The 25,668-nt window shown below is 40.3% G+C and overlaps 1 protein-coding gene across 1 annotated transcript in view; it reads right to left on the minus strand.

Moving 5' to 3' along the window:
• The window catches only part of LOC104620836 (mineralocorticoid receptor), a gene marked incomplete at its 5' end in the record, with an annotated part of 92,954 nt that overhangs the window by 56,624 nt on the left and 10,662 nt on the right, over positions 1-25,668 (minus strand). The gene's annotated exons all lie outside the window — the stretch shown is intronic.

Consider the following 25,668-nt stretch of genomic DNA (forward strand, 5'->3'; position numbering starts at 1 on the left):
AAGATCTCATTACTTTTTTCTAGGCAGGACTAGAATTTTTCTTTTTGTGAAAAACAAATGATTGGTTTGAGCTTTTTCAAATCTTCTTACATGTGCCATATCACAGAGCAGCCTAACAACTTTTAGTTTTGGTACAAAACTGTGGGCCACCCTCATGCTAAAGTTCACAATCTAAAGCAGAAATGCGAAGTAGAGGTTAACTTTCCCAATATACTCCACTCTCAAACCAGTTCACCAAGTGCTTGATTTCTGATTTAATCAGTTACCTTCTATACAGCAGAAGGTTTCTTGAAAGGTTTACCAAAACAGGCTTAAATCACAACTGTATTATTCCCGTTCTGTAAAGCCCCACAGAAGCACTCCTGAGGAGACAGCAGGTATTTAACACACAACATTTAGTGGAAGGGAAATACATGGCAACCAGGGAAATAAGCTGGCATTTAACAACTTGGAGACTCAAAAGGCATTTTGCTTTGTGGGAGGAACAGAGGTAGAGCAAACGGATGCAGTGTATCAGACAAGGGCACTACCACACAAACTTTTCAAAGTAAGGTGCTTGAATTTGATGTGGAAGAATAAAGGAAGCCACGAGGGGCTGGTGCAGCATGACAGGAGAAGTGAGAGAAGAAGATTATTTTAGTTGCCGTCAACCAGAGGTTGCATATGTGGATCTGGAGTGGCGAGAACAAACGGTTTGCAGCAGATGTGACAAAAAACAATGCAGAGGCTTTCCAGAGGAAGGATGAAAGGACACAGCACACAGAACTACAACAGACTGTAAAGCAAACTGTAGGATTTGCCAGCACACAAAGTTCAAGAAAACAGTCCTGTGTAAAATACAACAGCATGTTGCAGGCTTATGTAGTGGGCTCTGTAAGAACTACTGAGCCTCAGGGACATGCATTTTAGACATAAGGCAAGAAACTCATTACACTGTAAACTAAACATGAGTTCACTACAAAGATGTCTGAAATGCAAGGTTGAGGAAAAAAAACAAAATTCAGACTGCACATGCAGTAACACCAACCAGCAGCTAAGCAAAGAGACTCCTAAGCAGGTCATAAACGAAGCAGGCCAGATGCGCAGAAATCCAAGAGTTATACAAATAACATTAAGGTTGACGCCAGTGACCGAGGCGAGCACCAGCTATGGGTGGGGAGGGGAAGCCCGGGCAGAGCTCAGAAGCAGAGCTGCACTGAAACGCGTGGGAGGCCGACATGCACGGGGAGCAGGAGCAAAGACGCAGGCTCTGTAAGGGGACAGAGCTGCTGTAGCACAAAAGGCATAAAATATGTTTGCCAAGATATTTTCCACAATACAAACATGCTTCCTTGGGGAAAGACAAAAAGAATATTCATGGGACATGGGAGACCCGGCTCCTGTTTTGAGCTCTTCCAGGAATTTGCCTTAAAAATTCAGACAAGTAATTTTCTACCTCTGCATCTGACTTCCCTTCACCCTTACCCAATGTTATCTATTTAGACAGCAAGCTGAAGTTTGAGCGATTTCTTGCATCTCTTCACTGAGCATCTCACAAAAAGAGAACCAATCTTATCTGAGTAAGCAAAGTATTACTGTGATATCACAAAGGTATCATAATTTAGCTAATGCTTTAGATGTTTAAACAACAAGCAGATGGGCAAACAGGGTTTTTATTAAGGGACCTTACCTAGCACTGTGACACAGATGAAAAACAATAAAACTTGGGAAAAATAATTCATGAATATGAGTTCATGAAGTTACATCAGCCATAAAAACAAGTACAGTATAGTGACGGCACCAGTGTTTATCTACTTAAAGCTGGTCTTCAAGTAGGCCTGCTAAATGATGAAAAGATAAAATTCTCAGCTAATCACAAAAATGAAAACCTGCTTATCACACAATTTTTATTTTTTGATGTGATCTATATAAAAAAAACAGATACACAAGACACAAGGCAACTTAATTCCTATTTACATTTTTGCTCTGTACTGACTTGAGCACATCTCCTAAAGAATTATCACGCAGACAGCATGAAAGTAAAATTAAAGCAGAAAACAAAAGTGTTTAAAATTATATACAGTATAAAGATAGTTTATATGTCATTACAAATACTGGTATACTATCTTTTTGTGAGGAAAGGGGAAAAATGGTTATTTTCTGCTAGGAATGCAAGTACGATTGCTTAGTGCTCGTAGAATGTCCTTTGTACATCACAGCGTACTGCAATACCATTTTTAGGCTTCCACGGGCGGGTGCAGGCTATTAATATGACAAGTCAGCTCTAATGCCGCAAAATGAACCCCATCGCAGAATTACCCTGAAGGCAGTTTGCTCTACAGAACTGTACACCTGTTAAGTCAACATTTTTCACTACTGCTTTCAAAAGCTAATGGGTTTAATAAAAAGAATTTAACGCTTATGTACTCCAGGATAATTACTTGGGTCACATTCTTCAATATTGTGGAAATGTTTATTTGATTCAATCACTGTCACACTGTGATTTCATAAGAAATATTCCCACAATAGCAGAACAGTTCCGTAAGTCACCCTTAAAACAGTTTAGGTAGCCTGCAATTATTACTTTCTGGCCTATCTACTCTAGACTAAGTAATTTCAGAAAACATAACTTAGTAAAGGTTCATCAATTTTTGAATCATGCATCTCTGAATAGTAACATATGGTACAAAAATCTGTAAGTAGGTTTCCTAGTAAGCAAGGCAAAAGTCTTTCCAAAAAAGCAAAATCATCTTGTCAATTTTTTTAATATGTAAAAAAAAAAAATTAAATAACCAGCCTACATTAAGGGAAGTAATTTGAAAACCCTTAAAAAACAGAACAGACCAGCATTCAGGCAAACCTATGTACAGTACAGCTATGAAATAATAATGAACAGTTTTTCAGCTAAAGAGTTTATCGTCTATGATGAAAAGACTGGCTTCAGATTTCCATGCAATCAAATATGATACGTTTCAAATAAAACTAATTTTGTAAAATAAGTTAGTAAAGCTAATACACTCATAATGATCAGTATCTTCCATTTGTGTAGCATGAGCCTTGCTCATGCCCCTCAACTTCAACAAAAACCTACACATCTGAAATTGATGCAGCTCTCAAGACCTCCACGGCTCTTCAGGATCTCAATGAGGAGATAAAGACCATCCTGCAAAGAGGCTGATGTTTTTGTGGTGTTAGATCTCAAACTCCTTCAAGACATGTATCGATCTGCTTGTGTAGTTTCTGTTTAGCTTAATCCAGTTGTTCTTTTTATCCAGTTTAATCACCCACAAGTGGGCTGGAAAGTGACAGAGTAGATATCGAATTCTCATCTCCCATGTGCTAATGCATTAAGATGAAAGTAATTTTTACGTATGCCACTGTTAAGTGCACTTATACGAGCTAATTTCTGTTCCATCTAAAATACAAAGTTACAAAGGATGCCAGGAAAATTTCCTGTTCAAAATAAATAATTAATAGGTACTACACAGTTACACACTAAGAAGAAATAAAGATCTGTCCTATTCACAGTAAAGCTAAAGGAATATTCGAGTTTGCACTTTCCAGGTTATTGTGTCACTATGTACCACAGAATGACACATCCAAATGTATGCACAAAAACACTTCAACATTTCCAACTCTCTCACCTGCAAAGACTCTTTAATTCCCTGCTTTTATAAGTTTACAAAAGAAAACAAAAAGGAAGTATTAATGAACTTCAGTCTTCCCTCTTACTACCCTTTATTGAACAAGCAAAATTCAGCAGTAAAAGAGGGGAGAAAAAACCCTGTTCTTATTTGGCCTATGAATTATCGCCAAAATGAGGCTGCAGCAGAAGTTGTGCCTCTCCCCATTTTAAAACTCCAGCACAATGACTGAGCCACTGGTCCCCACAACTGCCTTGCTGAGGTTAGCTCATGTACGTGTACAGTGCGCTGCTGCGCTCTTCAAGGGGCCACGATACTTCTAGACGTGTAAGGCTGCAATAGGAATGGGGTACAGATATTTCTCGTCAGTAATATTTCTGTTACTATGTAAGGCAAAATGAGAAAATGACAGAAATTTCTGAAATATTCCATGTTTTATCTTCCTCCTAAAAATTATCTTTTTTTCCCCAGTTTTTTTGAAGTCTAAGCCAGGAACCGCAAAATCATTAATGAGTCTTCTACATTTGTTAAAATAGCAACTACTATGATCAAATGTTAAATTCTGTATGGGAAAAAAAAAAAGCATAGCACTGGAAGAGGATCCAAAGACTGTTTAATTCAAGCCCACTCATGGAAGCATAAGACTAGCTTAACAGTTCAGGCAGGTTTTTTTCCCCTCATTCTCTAAATTTGCCTTAAAACCTTCTGAGGAAAGGTATTCTGCAACTTCCCTACAAGCCATGTGATTAGGCTAGTGATTAGCTAGCCTTTAAGCTGTATTTATTCCCTTTGCATTTAACCCAAATGGGAATATTTCTCAGCTGATATCTTAGCACTCCCTGTAAGGCACAGAGAAGTAGATTGCCACCTTCTTACAACAATCTCATGCCTATCAAAAGATTTATGTCCCATGTCTCTTTGCTAGACTAAACAAACCCAGTTCTCGCGATCTTTCCTCATAGGTCACGCTTCCTGAATCTGTCGTCACTCCTCTTATTCTCCTCCAGCTTCTTTCATAAAACAGAGTGCCCAAATCCGTGTGCATTTTTCTCGCTGAGTTTCACCATCACTAAGCCCAATAAAATGGTTGCTTCCTGCATTTTGCACACAACAGTCCTGCTAACGCAATCCTAGACCAGATCTGGCTTTTGGCAATGGCATTAGGTTGTTGACTCATGCTTGCTTGTGCGCCACTAATGCCCAGCTCCTCTCCTGCGGCACCACTGCCTTCCACACGTTCTTTCCTGCTTTTACCTGGGCAGCCAACTCTTTTCTCTCTGCTAGAGCAACATGCCCACTGCAACGTCCCCTGGAAAAGGTAAGGGGAAAGTCCAAAAGCCGCTCCGAGTATGACGTCTGAAACTGGAACATACTTTGGGTCCCAAGACAAAGACGTGACTGAAGAAGCCTCGCAAAAGGATGGGAAAGTGAGAGAACAGGAGTGGCAGCTAAGGACCAAACAAAACAGAAGTTTGAAAAAACTTCAACTTTTAAAATAGCATCTCACTGAAACACAACAAAACACATGTAAAATGCCCAGCTTTCCTTCTTCCTCCACAACAAGAATTAATACTTTGCCTGCGATTCTATGAGTCAAAGTTGTCCTCTCCCTGCAGGTTGCCAGAACAGCCAAACCTTCTTCCATTTTTTTTTGGAGAGAGGAGCTGGAAGCCACCTCCAGCCCTGCCCTGCAGATCTGCACATCAGAGCTAGGATCCCTTTTGCAGCTTCTGGGTTAGACTAAGGGCTTAGATTTCTCTATATTTCCCAAGAGGGAAGATTATCTCCACTATAACAATGATACCTGTAAAAGCCTTACAGCTTGGAGTACCTATTGGCACCTGCTCAAGCAGGTGTGTATAGGTGTTACACACTATTACCTGGGCATCCTTAGCGCAGGAAACTCCTCTGAAGATCCTCCTGCTGCTCCTATCAGTATTTACCAGCATAACCACCCATTTTACTAAAGTTACTCCTGATAACCCTAGTGAATGAGGGGGAGAAGAAAATCTGGGTTGAATGGTTGTAATTCTACACTGCTTCCCTCAATTCCATAAATGTTATTTACCCCTCAACTCTGTCATTTCCCTTTACCCACCAGCCCATCAGATTGCATGAGCTCAGCCCCTGCAACCCTCCTGACCTCAGCTACAGACCTTCCCTGCTGAAGGAAAGACGCTGCAGAAAATCATCAGGATTTTCTAAGGGAAGCCTCTCACTTCAGGAATATCTGGTCAAAAAACAGAACTTAACATCAGGTTTTTCTGCTTTCTGGTAGAGCCCTAGTAAAGGGATTTGCCTCCTACAGCAAGAACTCACATAATCTGCACATCCTAACCTCTCGTTTGTGCTCGCCAAGCTATGTGATGTGTTCCTTTCACCCAGCTCTGAAACCTTCACAGATTTTGTGAAACAGATGCTACCTCTGTAATCCATATAAGCTCTTTTAATTAATAAAAATAAATTTCTACCTTTTAATAGCTGGTATATAAGTAAAATTACTGCTAAGACTTGTCACGGTTTTCCACATACGGAAAAGGATTTTCTGTTTGGCAGGAGCTCTATCACACTATCAAGAAACAAACTGCGTATACCTGAGTTTTTTATTTCACCATCTGCAGTAGGTAGGTACTCTCAAATCAGCACAATGAGTACGATGATGAATCTCTTTCCAAATTTTAGTTTTCACAGAGCCTCTATTTCTTGGCATTAAAAAAAAAAAAACAAAACAGGAAAACGCCTGCTAATCAGTAGAAATCAGAACTGTAATTTCATTTAAAAGGTCCATTTGTTAGACAGTTGAAGGCTCTTTTTTTTTTTTAGCAGTTGACAACTGCCCAGCAACAGCAGCCTATGTTTGCAGTCACTATTTTAGGCTACATCACATGTCAATTACATAACCTTGTTTTACTGCTCTTGAACTGGTTCGAACAACCTGGGAAAGAGATTAGGGCAGTCCCTCCCAGCCGGCCATCCGAATGCAACGGCAGGACCCGTCCCCCCGCTGCAGTTCCAAAGGCTGCAGCCATGGCTGGTCCCTCTCTCCATAACTAGTTACTTATTGCTAGACCCACCCGAGACATTGGATAATTAACTTCCTCAGCTCTGTTTAAACCAGTCCAGTCTGACCACAGTAAACTAATAAACTTGATTCCTCATGCTGAGATTTATGTGTAACGCAGAATAAGCTTATAAATGCCACAGACAAGGTACAGAACTTAAGATATGAATATTGCCTCGTCATTTTATACAGCTTTGTATTTTAGATATTGAATCCCAGGGTTTCCCAACATTCAGTCTGACTTCAGGGTCTAGCTCCCTTATTACTCCACAGCTTTACTCATCTGACCGTATCATTCCCAGACAACATGCTTTCTGGCTGCAGACAAAGGCTGCATCTGCCAATCGCTCAAGGCGACAATATTGATCCATCATTACACATTATTACAGAGTATGCTTAGAGCATAGGTATAGTCTAAATCCTTCTCTGAGGCAAGAATTTAGAGCTTTCCCTCCTTTATGCTAAATTCAAGACTTAATTAAAATCTGTTTTGATTTTGGCAAAATTTTCACCACATCTGGGATATTTCCTGCTTGCTTCTCATTCTTAATTACCTTCTGCTATTTCTAGATCAAGACATCTTTCAGTTTCTTTACCCTTTTCTATTGCTGGATTAATTTACCTACCGCTTCTATGATATTTTTGTAAGTCTTCTTACTTTCTACTCCCCCCTCCTTTTTGATTCCTTCAATAAAATTTATTTTCTAACCTTCTCCTTTACCTACTTTCATGTTCAGTCTTTTACCCCTCTCTTGTTCCACAGCTCTTTCTTTAGTCTTCTAATTTACCTTCTAAATATATTATTTCCTCCATTCAACCAGTAACTGGTGATTTCATAGTGCACTTTTACACTGCAGTCAAAGGTATGGCTACAGCTCATTTCATATACCCAAGCAACATCCGGTAAAACTACTTGGGACATGGATAAAAACATCATTTTCTGCAGTGTTTACAAAACCCAGCTAGGGCTCTCTTAAAAGCACAGGTGCATCAATTGGTGCTCAAATAGCGAGGATAGTCTACGAACTTCCGCAACACAGCATTTTTCTAAATTTCCGATGTGCTTTAAACCTTGTGTTTAACTGCTATGTAATTATAACATGTTATAATTAAATAACATGATTGTAGTACGTACACAAACATTCTCAAGTCCAGCATGTTGGCCTGTGCTCACCCAATCTTCCTCCTCTGTCGAATCTGCAATAGGCTTGTTCTTACTTAAGATTCCTACTGAGATTCTTATTCTTAGAGTCTTACTCAGTATCCCGGAGAAAGAGCTGCAGGTTGTCCTTAGGTGGGATTACATCATGAACAACGACTTTATGATCTGTGCATGAACTACTGCACTTGTTTCCTCCAGAAAGCCAAAGTTTAAAAGCACAGATGAGCTACCAGTGACTACAGATAGGAAGCTGATTGCCCTTTTTTCTGGAAGCAGGGAGGGCTGTTTCCCCTGATGCTTATATGTGAAAGTTTTCAAATTGCCATACTGTTATGCACTCCCCATGCACATCTATGAGCACAGACTCCAACACTCTGCCAATTTTGACATGGAGACTGTCTCCTGCTCCTTTACCTTCTCAGGAAACTTGCTTTCACACTGGGCTGAGACCAGGTTAACAAAAACAATTGGTATGGTCTGGTGATCCTGGCAAAGGAGACGAGAAGTTATAAAAATGTTTCTGACTCACTATTTTAAGCAGACTGAAAGGGCACCGATGAGAGGGATCAAGGAGAGAGAGGAAATTTGGCAAGGGAGCACAGGATGTAGCCCAAAAGAGGCTACTATTTTCTGCAGGAGAAACCACCCAGCAGGGATGAATCCTGTTAACAACAGTGAGATAACTGAGCAAGAAAACATACATAAATATCTCATATTCGAGGTACATGTCGACATTTTCTTCTGCCATGCTTAAAACATGCTGCAGAATTTTGAAAGCCTCTACAAGTCTGTGCCTGGTGCTCCAGCTGTCCCGTTATCCAGCGGGACTGAGTCACCAAGACAAGATATGCCCCAAACTGGTACTGAAATCATCTCTGGGGGTCCCACTGGCACCTCGACAACAGAGGCAGTGTTTGTGCCAACCAGCCACCTCAACAGTCTGTCACTGAGGACAGCTGGAGCCTCCTGAAATCCAGACAAACTAAGAAAGCTTTTGGTTCAGTATGTTGGAAGTCTAAACATGGCCACATAACTGACTATGTGGCAATTCCCTTTTCATGTAGTTGGAGAAATGCTGAATGATACTAGATAGCACAGAAAAGAATACAAAAAGTACCTGATCTTTGCAAAGCGTTTCAGATTCAGTGAACTCACAGTGTTAGAAAACAGTTTAGGAGGAAAAACAAGGAAAAAATATGTACAAATACCAAAATCATCTTGTTATTGAGCTAAATCATTCTGCTTCTGTTTTGAAATTAAGTTTTCAGTTCAATTGCTTTTGATTTTAGAACATACTGGATACAGTAATACAACAGGTGAGAATTAGAGCTTTAGAGGATGTTGACAAAAAACAGACATTTAATATTTTACAGCATTTTCCTCTTACAGCAAGTTTCCAAATTTTCATTTTGGTTTAAATTTTAACTGAAGACTGATTCTGAAGTCTCTGGATGCTGTTATCTGCAGAGCAGTACATATGATAGATTTATAAGAGATCATGTTGCATGCATGATGCCTACTTCTGCTTTCCCATGCTAAAAAATCTGATAAGGCATTCTTGACATACTACAAATTTCAATGCACTTCAGTGGAAAATTTCAAGGTACAAGAAATGGTCTAGAAGGACTGGAAAGACCTTCAAAATAATCATGCAAAAATCTTAAACTGCTACTGAAATACCCTACCATTTTTGCTGATAAAAGTGCTTAACTGCTCTGCTCATTTACATATGCAATGTAGTATCCTGGTTTACAGTTAGCTCACTGTTACAACTGGATTCCAGGAAGTATACAGTGTAAATATGATTTGTCTGAAGTATCAAGTTCATTTAAGGGAATGTTTGGGGGGTGTGTGTGTGTGTGTGTACTCTGGAATATGGAGCACTAATTGGTAATGTAAGGATTTCTAGCTGACTGTATGGCTCCCTAAGCCACACTCCTCCTGTGAATACTCTACTGAAAATACTTACCTCCATAAAAATACTCAAATTTGTAAGTGTATAGAGCTGAAGCCTGTTACAATCTATTCACTGTTTCAAACCGCTTAGCCTGCCCCACTGTCCTATGGACATGTTCAGGCATGTATCAAACTGTCTTTGTAGTAGTCATACGGAACAGGCAAACCAAGAGAGAACTTCCACTCTTACAGGACTCTTATAGCCAGAAAAATCAAGGTATACAGCATTAATTCCGTGTTTTGCCACTCCGTTTTATAATTTGCAATTCCGGGCAGACTCCTTCAATGAGATGCATGCTATTTATATAAGATATTACTAGAAAAACAGGCAGTTTGTTTCACAAAGTAAAACTTTTCCCAGATCTTGATCTCAGTGAAAATGTTCTGTTAACTTTTTTTTAGAAGTAGCTACCCTTTGGTTTTTGCAAACATTTTGAAATTCAAGTCTGCTGTGTTCTTGCATTTAGCATGCTCAGCAGATCATAAATTTTATTATGTGTCAATGACACATTATCTCAAAAGCATATTTTTCTCTTGCATTTTGCATGTACAGTTTACTACAGCTCAGACTAGAAATATGCTAAATTCATAATAATGAGTATTATTATGAATAACAGTGACAATTTAAAATATTGTCAGCACGTATGTTGACGAATCTTTTCCTCTGGAACCCTGGTCAGTAATGATTTTCTTTTAAAGGCTGCAAGCAATACCACCACAAGAAAGTCTTTTAGCAGAATCTCTTGAGATCCCAAACACAGAAGTGTTTGTATTATTACTAATATTAGATGCTCACCTAAGTGAACTTAAAAATTTTCTACATTTGTTAGCCGGCTTTTTAAAAAGGAGTCTGTTTTACCCTTTGAAATATGTACATGTCTGCCTATTTATTTTCTTCATTTTTCTCTCTATTTATTTATTTTTATCAGGAACCTCAGCTCTGTTATTCCAGGTAAATCTGAAGAAACAGTCAGAAGAAAGAGGATGAGGTGATAGCAGAAGATTTGACAAGTATAATGAAATTTCACAGTACATTTACTGCTAAAATACTGTAACAACCTAAAACAAAAAGTGTAAATTAAGTAGCAGAAAGGGTATTACAACAATTACGATTGCTATTTTCATCTTTGAAGGGATGAGGGGGTCTTTCCAAGCACACACACACACCCCCCCCACCCCCGAAGCGGTTGCAAAATTTCCAGGCTGCAGAGACATAGGTCCCAGCCCTCTCCACCCGCCAAATTCAGGCAGGCTTGCCAGGTAGCTCTGTCCACTGTCCTTGTTCACAAACCCCTGAACAGCACAGGGCAACCCTCCTGCACACCTGGAAACAGCTGCCTCACCTTTTGCTTACTCGTCCAACCTCAAGAGGCTAAGCAAAGTATCACATAGCAGCAAAAACACTGATGAGTCAAAGCTTTGTCTAATTATCCCAAATTTTACTGGAGATCATCTTGCAAGTGACACCCTTCAGCCAGGCGTGCTGGATCCGATGCCTCCGACCATAGCACCGGCACCAGGATGACCTCAGAGCGAGAGCAAAGCTTGCCCTTCAGTGACAGCCATCACGCTGGGCACCAGACCCATGCCTTCATTATTGCATATTTTCACTTGGAATATGCAATTTGCTTCGCCACAGAAATGAATCAAGTGCTGATCTTTTACACTGGAATCGTCCTAGGTCTTGAACAACTAAAGCCATGGATGACTCAATCTGCATCTGGCATTTTCAACACCTACAAAGTTACCACTAGGACTTAAGAAGTCATCTTCTAAAGCATAGGCCTTCCCTTCATTGTAAGGGAATGGATATTTAGCTAAAAACAAGCATGTCAAATTTCAGCCCAAATAATAGTGGCCACCGAAAACAAAACTGGAAAAAAGAGAGACATAGGACAACAGAGAGAGTGTCATCTCAGAGCATAAATAAAACATCACCAAGGCATAAATTGAATTACTGCATTCTACTTTCAAAGATCATTCTACATAACTGATATAATTGCTGTTTCAAAATTCATTTTTCTCAGTGAAAGCTAAGACCAATTGCTTTATAATTTTTATCCAGAATTCACCCCTAGATTAGGGTAGCTGCTCATTCACGGTATTTATCCTCACCCCTTGCATTCAATACATTTAAGAAAAGCAAAATGAAAAACTCCTCAGTCTATTGAACACAGGTTTTTTAGAGTTCTAATTCAATTTTCATAATTAAAATTCTGGTAGTACTAAGCAGATTGAATTAATTTTAGTTTCCTGCAAGTAGCTATTTAACACAAACTCACGTGAACCAAAATGTCATTGCTTACAAGAAGCATATGAACGGCACAAAAATCCTTTGGGTTAACTTTCATAAAGGACAGCAACTTTCTCGTTAAAGTGACAGAAGTTAGCCATTGCCAAAGCCCAATCTCTTCAGCAACAGCTATCACATCTGAAGCTTGCAAGAGAGAGGTCAGTAAAGCAAATGGATGATTGAGGGTGGCAGTCATTTAATGTAAAGCCATCATACGGGCTTAACCTCAGTTTCACGTGGCTGACAATGTATTTTTGTACTCCGTAAATGGTGGGTTTCACTACTAGCATCAAAAGCAATTGCTTTAGTCACTATCATTTTTCAAAGATAAAGACAAAATTCCACTTGTCTGAAACATGTTTTTTAAGTAAAAATGGTAACATTTGAATTAAGAAAACAGAAATTCTAAAAAGGTCACTAACATCAAAAACCTGATCTGCCTTATGCCAAATTTCAGTGTGATGTAGTGCATCCCAATTTCTAAATTATGAGAAGATAATCCGGTCCAATGCTTTTCCTAATATACCCAAATTTGCAGCTCTGTTTTGCCACCTTCAGAAGTAACTTTGAAACTGCCAGGTACCAGCATTAAATGCCTCCCTGAGAAGGTACACTCGTGTCTGAAAACACACAAAGATAAGATCAAAATGAAAATTAAAAGCAGATGCACTTTATGTACTAAAAGGTTTTCTACTCTGATAAGTGGATTATAATGAAGTGTGGCACCATGTTTCATACAATTTATTAATCCAGTCCCACCTATTTACACTCTGAAGCAGTATAATGATTTCGAATTTGGAGCACAGCCAAAACACACATGCAGAAATAATTAAGAAGTTATGTGGAAAGATCTGTCATTGTTGGGTTCTGGGGTTTTTCCAAGGAGACAGACTGACTTTTAGTTAACCAGAAGACCAAAGTTAAAGTAGTTGTAACACAAGACGAAGTGCAGAAGTGAACTCATTTTTGAAAGGGAATAGATACTACAAAAAGGTAATAGGAGCCTGACTTGCCCTGCTGTTACAGCCCCTCTAAGCCTGGAAAAGCTGGTACAGAAGACCTCTCTATGCTAGTGCTGATGTAACTGGGGAAACTCCACATTTTTTCCAGATGGCACCTATGCCCTGATGCAGCTTACCCATCAGCTGCATAACTTGGCAAAAAATAGTAAGAGAATAAAACTCAAAATATTGTAGAAGCATAGAAGGCATAAGTTTAAGGAGGACAAAGAAAAGCTGGAAAGTGGAGCATGTAGGTCACGGTGGGGAGAGTGTATGACCAGACGACACCCTCTGCAAAGCTTCTCTGGCCTCTGAAAGAGGCACACCATTGTCCCCACAGGCTTTCTTGGACTGCTTGAAGGTCCACACTTTCTCCTGCAGTAGTGTTTTTGGCAAGGCAGAGCTGAAACTAGTCCAAGAGTACAAAGCCATTTATACTTGTACAAAGCAAGCAGAAGACTCTGCAGGATAGGAATGACAGTGTTTTACCTCTATTTTACCCAAATTTAGATGTCTACACCAAGTAAAAGGAAAAATCAGGCCATAAGTGTAAAAGAAATCCACTATTTATTTGCAGGAACACAATAGCAATGGTTGGCAGTTCCCTCCTGGGCACAACATGCTCCTTCCGCCTCTAGAAGCATCCTTACCGGTCATATTTCCATGGTAATGGTCCCTGAATATGGTGAGCCACCCAACAGATCAGGAATACTTACTTTAAAGAATGAAGTACACAGATATGGAAATACTGATGGAGATGCACTCATGCAGGAAGTGTGTTTTATTTATTCACTGACGTACAATGCACAGTTGATTTTATCCACTACATTTCTCATCCACTAACCTCTCCTATTTCTCACCTGAAAAAAACATTTATACAGCAAGAAATCTAGAATCCAGTTCATTGTTATTATTTGGCAAGATTTACTTGATGAGAAGAGCCTATACCAATTCTGCCATTAAGAATTTCTACAGCAAATTCCTACTGAGGATTAGCCACTGCCAACTGCAGACAGTTTATCACACCGGGAAGATGTCCTGTGGAGTATCAGAGGGACTACTGCTTGTTTTGATCTTTTCATTGGAAGTAGGAAAAAAGAAGGAGTTGTCAGCATAAGTGTGGGTAGAAAAATAATACAAATGGGCATAGAGAAATTAGAAGCAAAGACAGGAAACAAGCAATAAAATTACAGTTAGAAAAATGCTACTGCAGGTACCAAGTGAATAATCCAAAATAAAGAGTTAACAAGAAAGAAAAGTTTGGAAAGCATCAACATCAGAAGACGCCTAGGAATAAGAGGACAATCTGGATGCAAGCAGCAATGCGGCAGAGGAGAACTAAGCATGAGTAACACCTCTGTCTCTTTCTGTAGGAGCATTACACAGCAGAGCAGGTTGGCATGGCAGTGCTCTCTTTATGCATTTCTTTTGCAGCCACACCTGGAATATTGTATGCAGTTCAGGCACTTCATTACTGGAAGACATAAACAAACTGGAGGAAGTCCAGAGAAGTGGAACGGAAATGATTAGAAGCCGGAGGGAGTGATTTACCACGAAAATTTAAAGTAGCCATTTACCCGCCTATAACTTCTCTGATAATTAGAGACGGGAAATGATAACAGCCTAGTTCAGGTCTCCAGTCACGTGCTTTAAGCCCTTTTGCCTTGGGCACTTAAGCATGTGCCTAGTTTTAAGAATAAAGAGTACACAAAGATCTTGACCTGATGAAGAGAATAAGATTAAATAAGAAAAAAAAAAAAATTTAGGCTACGTACTCAGTGAAATCCTCCCAGGAATGAATTATGACTAACTGAGCTACCATAAAAGATGGAGACTGTATTGCTTGAAATTTCACATTTTATTGCTTATAAAGGACAGACTTACATCTAAAGTGTATTTTCTGTGAGACAACAGGACTATTCAAAATAAACAGTGTTACCCATGTACACAAATCCTTGCAGTCTTTGCCACAAACATAGAGCACCAAGTTATCCTGCCCAGGTAAAGAGACCTGACTCAGCAAATGTTTTTACCCCAGACTGTGTAAGCCAGGTAGAACAGTTGTGAAAAATGACAAATTATATCCCAGCAGGAAAATAACTGGATTCTCCTAGCTCCTCACACACTGACATTGCTGGGAAGTGATTTTTAGGAAGGCAGCATTTTATATAATTGTTGAGCTGTCAGCAGGGCTTTACCGAAAGACACTTTAAAAGACATGTAGACACTACCAGAGTCTGGTCTAGGGAACAGGTGATTACCATTCACACAGGTTTTTCATACAATCTGGAAAAAAACCCCACAAAAACAACAACAAAAAAAGCAAAGGCCAGCTGCAGGCTGCCTGCAAACAAGCCTGCTGGGATGTAGCTTGCTATATAATCCCCAAACAATATTCCAAGCCAATAGCCATGTTTGGACACATAGGATTCCCAAGCCCCTCTACAGAGGGCCTCCCAGAAGTGTTATCTTAAAGGTAAATATGTGCCTCCACCACCCACCAACCCCCTTCCGCTAGCTTGTGCGTAAAATCACTTCTTGATGCTCCAAATAAATAAAGTTCATAGTTCCTCTCTGGAAAAATACCCTGGACAGATTTTTAGCTCATAAATGCCCCCCCTCCCGCTGGCTCCCCAACAACATCAAACCTATGGGAGGGAGAGACCTGGAGCAAGACAGAAGTCTGCAGTGTTTACTGGAAAGTCAGCATTTATTACTAAAAGTGTATTGGATATGTATATCTGAATAGCATGCTAGCCTTGGCTTTTATTTATGCAAGTAATGCAAGCTTTATGTTACAATTGGACAGGCGTACTCTTTGCTGGGTGATGGAGTTAAATCCAGCTGGTGGCCGGTCACAAGCGGTGTTGCCCAGGGCTCAGTACTGGGGCCAGTTCTGTTCAATATCTTTATCAATGATCTAGGTGAGTGGATTGAGGCTCCCTCAGTAAGTTCGCAGACAACACCAAGTTGGGTGGGAGTGTTGATCTGCTGGAGGGTAGGAGGGCTCTGCAGAGGGATCTAGACAGGCTGGATCGATGGGCTGAGGCCAACTGTATAAAGTTCCACAAACGCTACAAGGCTTGGGGAAGAGTGGCCAGAAAGCTGCCTGGTGGAAAAGGACCTGGGGGTGCTGGTTGACAACCGGCTGACCATGAGCCAGCAGCATGCCCAGGTGGCCAAGGCGGCCAACAGGATCCTGGCCTGTATCAGAAATCACATGGCCAGCAGGAGTAGGGAAGCCATCATTCCCCTGTGCTTGGCACTGGTGAGGCCGCACCTTGAATCCTGTGTTCAGTTTTGGGCTCCTCACTACAAGAAGGACATTGGAGTTGCTGGAGCATGTCCAAAGAAGGGCAACAAAGCTGGTGAAGGGTCTAGAGAGCAAGTCTTATGAAGAGTGGCTGAGGGAACGGGAGTTGTTTATCTTGGAGAAGAGGAGGCTGAGGGGAGACCTTATCACTCTCTACAACTACCTGAAAGGAGGTTGTAATGATGCAGGTGTCAGCCTCTGCCTACAAGTAACAAGTGACAGGATGAGAGGAAACTGCCTCAAGCTGTGCCTGGGGAGGTTTAGACTGGGTATTAGGAAAAAAATTCTTCACCGAAAGGGTTGTCAAACATTGGAACAGGCTGCCCAGGGATGTGCTTAAGCTGCCATCCCTGGAGGTACTTAGACATGTAGATGTGGCACTTAGGGACATGGTTTAGTGGTGGATGGGGTAGTGTCAGCTTAACAGTTGGACTTTATGTTCTTAAAGGTGTTTTCCAATCTAAATGTTTCTATGATTCTATGAATTTTGGCAATATTCTTCTAATTCAACATTTACCTGCAACCTACATTTAGATTTATGAGAATGAGATAAGAACTGGCACAAAGTTAACAGGTCTCAGCTTCAGTGACTTGATTTTATATTACATTTTTTTAATGGACTTTCTGCAGTTTTAAAGGTTTGGCACAAGGTAAAATGACTGCATGGTTGATCATTGCTTTCACTACTTACAAGGTGGTATCTATAAGTCTGAGTGTCCTACTCCAGGGACTTTTTTTCACTTGCTTTGTATAGTATATGTCAAAATAAATCTGAAAATTGGATGAAATATGTCAAAAACCAGATTATCATCAGTGGATCTTGTAGGACTACATATAGTTAAGGTTGCCTGACACTTCTCATTTTAAGACCTTGTCTTCTGTTGCTTATAATTTTACCGCACATTAGCAGTTAGGGCTGAAATTTTCCATGCTGGATGTCTGCCTTGGGCTGAATTTTATTTTGCGAGTATAAGAATCTATCAGCTAGAAGTACTAAGCTTAGTGAAAAGTAAGTTTGTGAATAAGGGTAGGGAGAAACATGTTGGTTTTCCCCCATGTTACATTTTTCACAGACATATTTGAGAAGCTCAAGAGCCTTCACACTTTGCGACAGACCCTTTGAAGCATCACTGCTCTGATACCACAGATGTGCCTTTTGCCATCTCATACATTATCACTTAAAATTATAACGGATCACAGTACAAAACACTGAAAAGTTGCAGTTTGTACGTGATATGATTTGCAAAAGTTTTGGTGGAGGTTGGCTGCCAACCTCCAAAGTTTCCTTCTGCAGAGAGCATGGACCAGGGCAGAGGGCCTGAGATGAGCTTGTGTTCCAGCCATCTCTTCCATGTGCCGGGCGATGCTTTGGCACTGAGACTCCACATAGAAAATGCCCATGACAGTCTCAGAACACAGCAAGGGAAGAGCTCGGGAGGAAGAAGAAAGCACAGGTTGCAAGAACAAAGGGAAGCACCAGGAACTCCTGGTGGACAGGACAGGAGTTTGGGGAGGTAGTAGACTTGGAAGAAGAAAGACTCCCAAGAAAGCAGTGGAAGGAAGAAGGAAGGAGATGTAGGCAGTGGGACATTGGAGAAGCTGGGGAAGAGGGGAAATGTTCCAGAGGGTTTGACAGTGCAGAAGATGATCACTAAAGAAGAAAAGGTCCAGAGGTGAGTGCTGGCAAGCAGCAGAGGGGCAGTGGATGCAGATGGTGGTAACTGGATAAATAGAAGCAGCTGAGAAGAAAATTATTCAGGGGCAGAAAGTCAAGAGAAAAATCTCTCTCTACACTGTTAGGGCTGAATACAGGAAACGTAGGACTCTATTTCCCTAGAAGATGCCGAATCATATCTACTTTACAGATTGGAAAATGAAGCCAAAAGAGAGCAAGACCAAAAATATTAAAAGTGTCTACTAATGCACTGAGCCTGACCCGTCACTCCCACAACTTGTTTTTTCTGCATGTTTAGTATTTTTTGAGAAAGATTGCTTTCCAAGGAGGCTGATAACCCCCTGGGTTGGGGTACCAGTCTCCATGTGAGGCAGCGGCTGCTGGTAAGGCAGCTGGAGCCAGGCACTGGTGCTCCCAGCTCTGCTGCGTGCAACTCCAGCTCTGCCGACAAGCTTTCATGGCCCCTGGGATCTCATTTGCTGAGTCTGTCTCGGGAGGTGAACCCAAAGCAGGCCTGGTACCACCTCTACTGATCTCCGCAGACAGATGTACTGATCTCTGTAGAGATAGATGTCCCGCATGCATCCCATTTCACCTTTCCCCCTTTGGCCAGCATGTTCCTGAGAAGAGCAGAAGACATTACAGCAGCTCCACAGCACCTGATACACCATGCTGGTGCAGAAGACTCCAAAATTTCCCTCATAACCTGGAGTTCAGCTTCAGGAGTTGAAATAAATCTTTACCTTAGAAAATGATGACAACTTTGGCTTTTAATTTATGTTCTTTGCTTTTCTAAAACTTTGTAGGAAGAGGAAATGGAGGTTTAAGGTTCTAACCACCGAGCAGAGCAGCTCTGGAGGCTCTATGCTCCCACACGCCCTGTGCAGTCCAACCTTCCCCCCACGCCTCTGGCTAGCAGGCAGAGGCAAGCATACTCTGTAGCTGATGGGAAGCATGCAAATGCTGGCTGTCCCCCCCACAGTGCACACTGCCTGGCCAGCCTGTTCAGGTATGGGGGGGAACCTCTGCCCACCTCAGTATGGGTGCCCATTGGCCAGCGAGGCAGCCAGCATGATGTCCCATGTACATGAAGCTTGCATAAACTAAAACCAGTAGTAAAACTACATACTTAAGAAAAAAATTTGAAAGTATCCTTCAACATGAGTTTTGTGAACCAGTATCATCAAAACTTGCACCTAAGGCGAACTATGGCAGTTTCTGTATCTGCATGCAGAAATTAAACTACAACGCTTGGAAGGGACATGGATTACCGAACCACCATAAAAATATTTGGGCTGAGGAGCTCTAGTGCCATATCCATAAAACAGACTTTGCTAAATCGAACAATGTTTTCCTGCACATACGATTACATCGACTTTAATTAGGTAACTGGCTCAGTGGTTTTGAGCGTTTCGATTGGGCAAACACATGACATGGATTGATCTGTAATTAAGATGAACTTTAAAGATAAGTGTTCATGTTTAAGTGGTGGAGCGGACACATTTGTCGCTGCCTGAGGATGAAGGAGCAAAAGTACAATTCGGAAGAGATCCTCCCTTTGCTCCATCAGTGATTGCTGACCTCTGTTTTTCATTATGACTAGGAAGTGGTCAGTTAACCCTCATCATTAAGCAATAAAGCGTGACAGAGAGTGCTGATTAATGCGGTGCTCACAAATACGGTCAGGCACAAGGAGAAACCCACAGAGGGCTTATGGCAGGTTTAAATGGCCATTAGTTATAGTTGTGCAAAATGAAATTAACCCAGCTAATCAAATACTGAAAAGCCACAGTTCTGCTGAGGGTCAAGGGTTACCAGGAAATAAAAGGTACAGTATGCTTACGTACCACAAAAAAACCAACAACAACAAAACAACCCACCACAAAAAAGAAACACAAAAATAAATACCGCCCCCCCTCACCCTGACAGGCTGATTAATGAAAATGAATACATACGATAAATTTGACCAAGTGGTGAATAAGCATAATACCTGCACTGCACATATTAACTGAGAAAAAGTCCACATTTTAAAGAAAGGAAGCAACAGACTGTCTTCAGCCATCACCAAGTTTATGAGGAGTCTACTAAGACACGCTGCAGTACAGCTGTCGCACTGCTGCAGATGACCCTGTTTAGACCCCTGTCCCCAAAGTCCTTTTTGACTGCCCTCCTCTGCAGACAGGTTTGCTATTTTACCCCTTTACAGACACAGGGTCCCGTGTCCCTTTGGCGGAATTTTGGCAGCGCCTGGATTATCACACGTGTTACTCATGTTCTTAGATGGGTTTGCCATTTGTAAACCCCTCTCCTATCAGAGCCAGAGAGCTGAGGAAGCACACAGAGCAAATGGTAAAAGCACAGGAGAAATACACAAACTAAACATGCATACGAGCACATTCCAGCTCCTTCTGTGACAAAGACAGGATGGGCCTGAGCACCAGGAGTTTTTTCTGAACAAGTATCCTTCTCCCACTTTAAATTTCATCTTCCTTTATTAGTCTTGGCAAGTCCCACTTTAAGATGTTACCACCACATCTGGAATAGGAGAAATGTTTTTACTGCGGCCTGCTCTGTGCCCCTTTCTGGATGCCAGAGGCCCTTTTCCACCCTCTGTCTAAACCTTTATTTCTGATTTCAGTCTTTCAGCCGAAATCTTAATTTGTCCCACACTTGGATGAAAATAGTTTAATTCTTAGGATTTCCCTCGTTTAAGTTTACAATCTTCATTTTAAATGAAGCCTCCAAGAAATTCACATGCATACTCATTTTGGGTTATGGACTGCATAATCCACATAACGCATATGCACATGGATTTATGGATTACCCACACTTGCATTCTATGGCAATACTTTAGATTTGTCTTTTGCCTGCTGAATCTAAGTGGGTACCTTTGCTTGAAAGTACACGTAGCATTTCCCACTTTTTTTCCTTGGTAGCTTACTGTTCTTGCACCGCGAGTTTGTTATTGAAGGCTTCAAGGACAGAAAGAATGGTGACACTAACGAGGGCTTTCTCCTGTTCTTAGTGGACCAGTAATAGAAAATATAGTAAGTGTGAGAATGGCAATAGGAAGGGCTGAAATGAAAGTCAGAAAGATGATACTGTCCTTCAGTTCTCTATTTCTGGAACATTTGCTAACTGTATGGAAAAAGGGATGCTCAAATAAGCAAATTTACCCAAATACTGTTCAAAAAACCTCCGCTGTTCAACCGTGTTCTGTCTTATCACAGAAGTCTTTGAGCATGTACTAATACATATGTGTTGATTGTGCTTTTATGTCCTTCGCTTTTTCATATGCTTTCCACAAATGATCTTTCAGTATTAAGCAGTCAGTGAAAGATCTTATCCTTGTCATATTTCCTCTTCCTACTTTTAAATGAATAATTAACATGGAATAATTGGAAGGTATTCTTTCTAAATTTCTTACATAGAAGTGGATTCCTTCACAAAATAGAAGCCAAACAAGAAAACACAAAAAAATGCTTCAAACAAGAAAAGATGCTGCTCGGTGTGACCACTGTATCCAAGTGCTTGCATTATTTTCCAACACACTAATTTATTTTAAAGCCATATACAATACTGCTGTATTAAACTACACAAATATCTACTGTACTTGACAGACTGCCTGCTGCCTTACATCCAGCACAGAGTACCTGCATGATGACACTGCAGAAGTATGGAAGTATGAAATACCACTTGTAGTTCTCAGGGCTCTATAAAACACTTCAATATCTAGAATTCAACTGCCTGGCTGTGTGCACCTTGCATATGAGGTCATTAATAACTGCCCTCCACCCAAACAAATGAACGTATATGACTAAAAAGACTGCAAGTAAAAGACATAATTTTTAAATAGGTCTTTTCATTACTTTTTTTTAAATTTTATGAATAGTTTAGTATGCCAGTGCACACAACCTAAGAAGTACTTATTATTTTTTTCCCCAATAGTCCATCATTATCATTCTGTTGTATCAGAGAAAATTAGCACCTATCACTTACATAATTTCAAGCAGTATTGTTAAGAGTGGAATTTGCATGCATAATATGGTATATAGGCTAACACAAGTCCATTTGTTAAGTCCACGTGGTAAAATGGATGAATAAATAATTGAATGCTTAGCTCCAAATATATAATTATTCTTAGAAAAAAATTAGAGAACAAGTCTGTGAAAATACATAGAATAATACTCATCTACAGCTAAATACCCTAGACAAAAAATGCCCTTTCAAAAATGGAATAATATAGTTAGATTCCTAAAATGTTTACAGAAAAATTGCATAAATGCCCAAGTTTTGAAAGTGAGTACTGCACTTCTTCCCCACAGGCATTAGCTTTAAATTAAAAATGTTGTCCCAGCCTAACGAAGAAAAGGCTTAGCAAGAGTACTGGTGCAGAGCATGCAGAAGGTTTGAAAAATGTTCGAAGTGCAGTTTAGATTGTTCCCCTTAGAAAAAGTTACAGCTCGGTTGTTCTGATCTGTTCCCACACACAGTATCTTACCGTCTCTCCCTAAGAAAGTAACATTACCTTTTTAAATATCATCCATCACCCTGCTCAGTAATAAGCTCTGTTCTGAAGTTGCAAGAACCATTTGTCATATGTCTACTTCCAACACAGGAGCTGCATTAGTTATTTGCTACATGTAAAGAAATGAGGGAGTGGGCTTTGCAACAGTAAGTACAAAACATCAAGTCCAGTCCTCTTCTGTACTAGTGTGCAACATAAACCAATTTCCAGTCAAAGTAAAATAAATAGGCGGGTACAAATGAGAAAACTATGCTCTAGTTCTTATGCCTGGTAGTAGCCCAAATGAATGCAAATATGCCATGAACGGGAAATGAGTGGAGAAGATGCCACTATTCTGGATACAGTTTTCAGCAAGAATCAGGAAGAATTAAAGGCAAATTAGACAAGATGTAGAAATCTGATACAACTGCATTAATGCTGATATAGTAATGAGTCTTTTTCTGGAAAAGGTGTGAAGCATTAATTTACAAGAGTTCAAAATAGTCTGTGTATCAGAGTGGTCAGTAACACACAAATGGCAATACCTTTTGCTGGCATCTTGCAAGAACAGTGAGAAACGTTTCAAAGAAACCCAATTTCCTTCTAAACCAATGTTGTACTGTTCTTCTGTTTTATGGACATCACATTGTATTTTAAAATAATGGATTTGTCTTTCTATTGCAGAGGCTATTTCCATTTGGGTATTTTTCTCACCCTGTGACTTGAAAGTCAGCCTATGTTCTAAATCTCTAGAAGAAATTTCTAAAGTATAACCTTTCCACACTTATTTTCTGAGGCATTTATTTAGTCCTTTTGAGTTTCTTCAGATATTATTTTCCAGGCAAGACTCACTGAGTAGTTTCAATAAACACGAAAACCTACTGCCTAAAACAGTAATTCCATTACAGCCTTTTGCTCTTACTACTGTTCATCTGGTGTACCACTGAAAAAAATCTGTAGATGGACCTTTTTAATAAATTATTACTTAATAAATCAGGAAAAATAATCTGTTAGGAAGCATGGGAGTCAATCTTGAGAGGCAGAATATCATTCAGACTTGACAGAGCTTTTAAGTCTGTCTTTCCCACTTGCAACCACATATTAACTAGCGGTGTGAGTGAGCAGATCTTCATTAGGTCCAGGCAGAAGCCTGAGCTCCTTCAGCTCTTAACTAGGCTCTGAAAGGGTAACTGTTCGCTGTTCCTCTCCTGCATGCACTTCCTTTGGTCTGAGCTATTTACTTTTCAACTAATAGACTGCAAAGCCCATCAACATGAAGCAAAGCAATTTGGCAGAGCAAAGAAAATATGTCAGGGGCATTTGCTAGATGAGAATCAACTAAAATCCAAAGACGATCTTTTTGCTGGGGAAAGCAACAGTGGAGGGAACACCTGGAGCAAGGAAGACTTACCCTGGGAGGAGAAGGATCAGCTTAGGGAACATATAAAAAAATGGGACTTCATAGGCTGCACACACAAGCTCTGAGGGAGCTGACTTGTCACAAAGAGACCACCCTTCCCTTGATTATCTTTGAAAGGTCATAGCAATCCAGTGAGGCTCCCAAGGACTGGAAGGATGCAGATGCCACTTTTGTCTTCAAGAAGAGCAAAAATACCTTTTTTTTTTTCCCCAATGGAGAGGATAGTCAAACAGGTTGCACTAAGGAGCTGTGGAGTTTCTGCCCTCTGAGATACTCAAAACTCACCTGGATACAATGCTGAGCAACCTGCTCTGAGCAGGAAGGTTGGACTAGGTAATCTCCAGAGGTCTCTTCCAACCTCATAAATTCTGTGATTGTATGATAATGCTCTTTCATCTGGACAAAGTTAATCCACACAAAATGGTGCTTTTCTCATAAACCTATGCACATTAGCACAGCCTTTGATAGTCCTAACGGCACCAAGTGATTAAGGCATATCTTCCATATCAAAGAAACGCTATACCCAGTATTAGATGAAGTTTTACAGAAGGCAGGTTGAAACAAAATGACAGGAAGGGAAGTGCAGCTTCTAAAAAGAAAAATTATACTGTAAAACATCTGCAGCATATTCAGAAAAGATGTTAAATTAGCCACATTATATAATGTTTTGGTTACCTATGCAGAAAACTTATACAGTGTAAAGGTTCAAACTGAAATATTTAACATGTTGGGATGTATTGTGTGAACAAAGGTAAGGAAGGATGAATTTGAGAAACCAGAAAATAAACTCCCTCTAATGCAAGTATCAGTATGTACTAGAAAAGTTGGATTACAGTCTTCCCAAATTCACTTCAGTCAAATGGTTTAGGCACAGCTAAGACCTTGAGGCACCTTATCACTATTTAGCTGCAAGTAGCTTTCCTAGGAAGCACCACCACCACCAATATTTCCTGCACATGACCACCATCTAGGAACCTTGCTCTAGTTGCTGTTGCTGAACAGGTAAGAAATCTCAGACTTCCCAACACCTCAAAACATGAATTCTGATCCTCCCAACAGATTAACAGAAGTCTCAACTGCATTATGTCTTCTACACCCTTGGTCCCAGCTTTCCAGACCTCTACCTTATCCTGGGGACAGTGTGGATGGTGATTTAGGATAAGTCAGGGCCACAGAGCCAAAAGGACTGCCGAAAACAAAGTACATAAAGGATTACAGAGGTTTAAAGAAGAAAGAGAGAGTCAATGCCTGAGGCAGTTGAATAGTGCCCTGGAGAACTGGAGTGCATCTCCTTTGCCATGGATTTACTTTATAATAATAAGCAAGAAAAATCACTAATTATCCTCCTTGTTTCATTAATATCCAACTTGAGATCCAGAGTCTGATTTGCACTGGTTTAAGTGATCATAGCTGCAAGTAAAATAAATTGGAATTGCTCTTTGGACATATTAAGTACTATAAAATGCGAAGTACTTCTGCCCCCTGAGGACCTAAATATCATAAATCATGAACCCCAAATCAGTGGGTATGTCTGAGCTTAATCTGTGTCTTAACTCCTCGACTGTAAAACAGGGGTAATAATTGCTCATCTTATCTTGTATTGCAAGAATCAGTTAGACAATGTTCATGAAGCACTTACGATATTATAGTGATGAGC

The sequence above is a fragment of the Phaethon lepturus genome, unplaced genomic scaffold (genome assembly GCF_000687285.1).
Source record: "Phaethon lepturus isolate BGI_N335 unplaced genomic scaffold, ASM68728v1 scaffold1275, whole genome shotgun sequence".
In the NCBI taxonomy this organism is placed as follows: Eukaryota; Metazoa; Chordata; class Aves; order Phaethontiformes; family Phaethontidae; genus Phaethon; species Phaethon lepturus.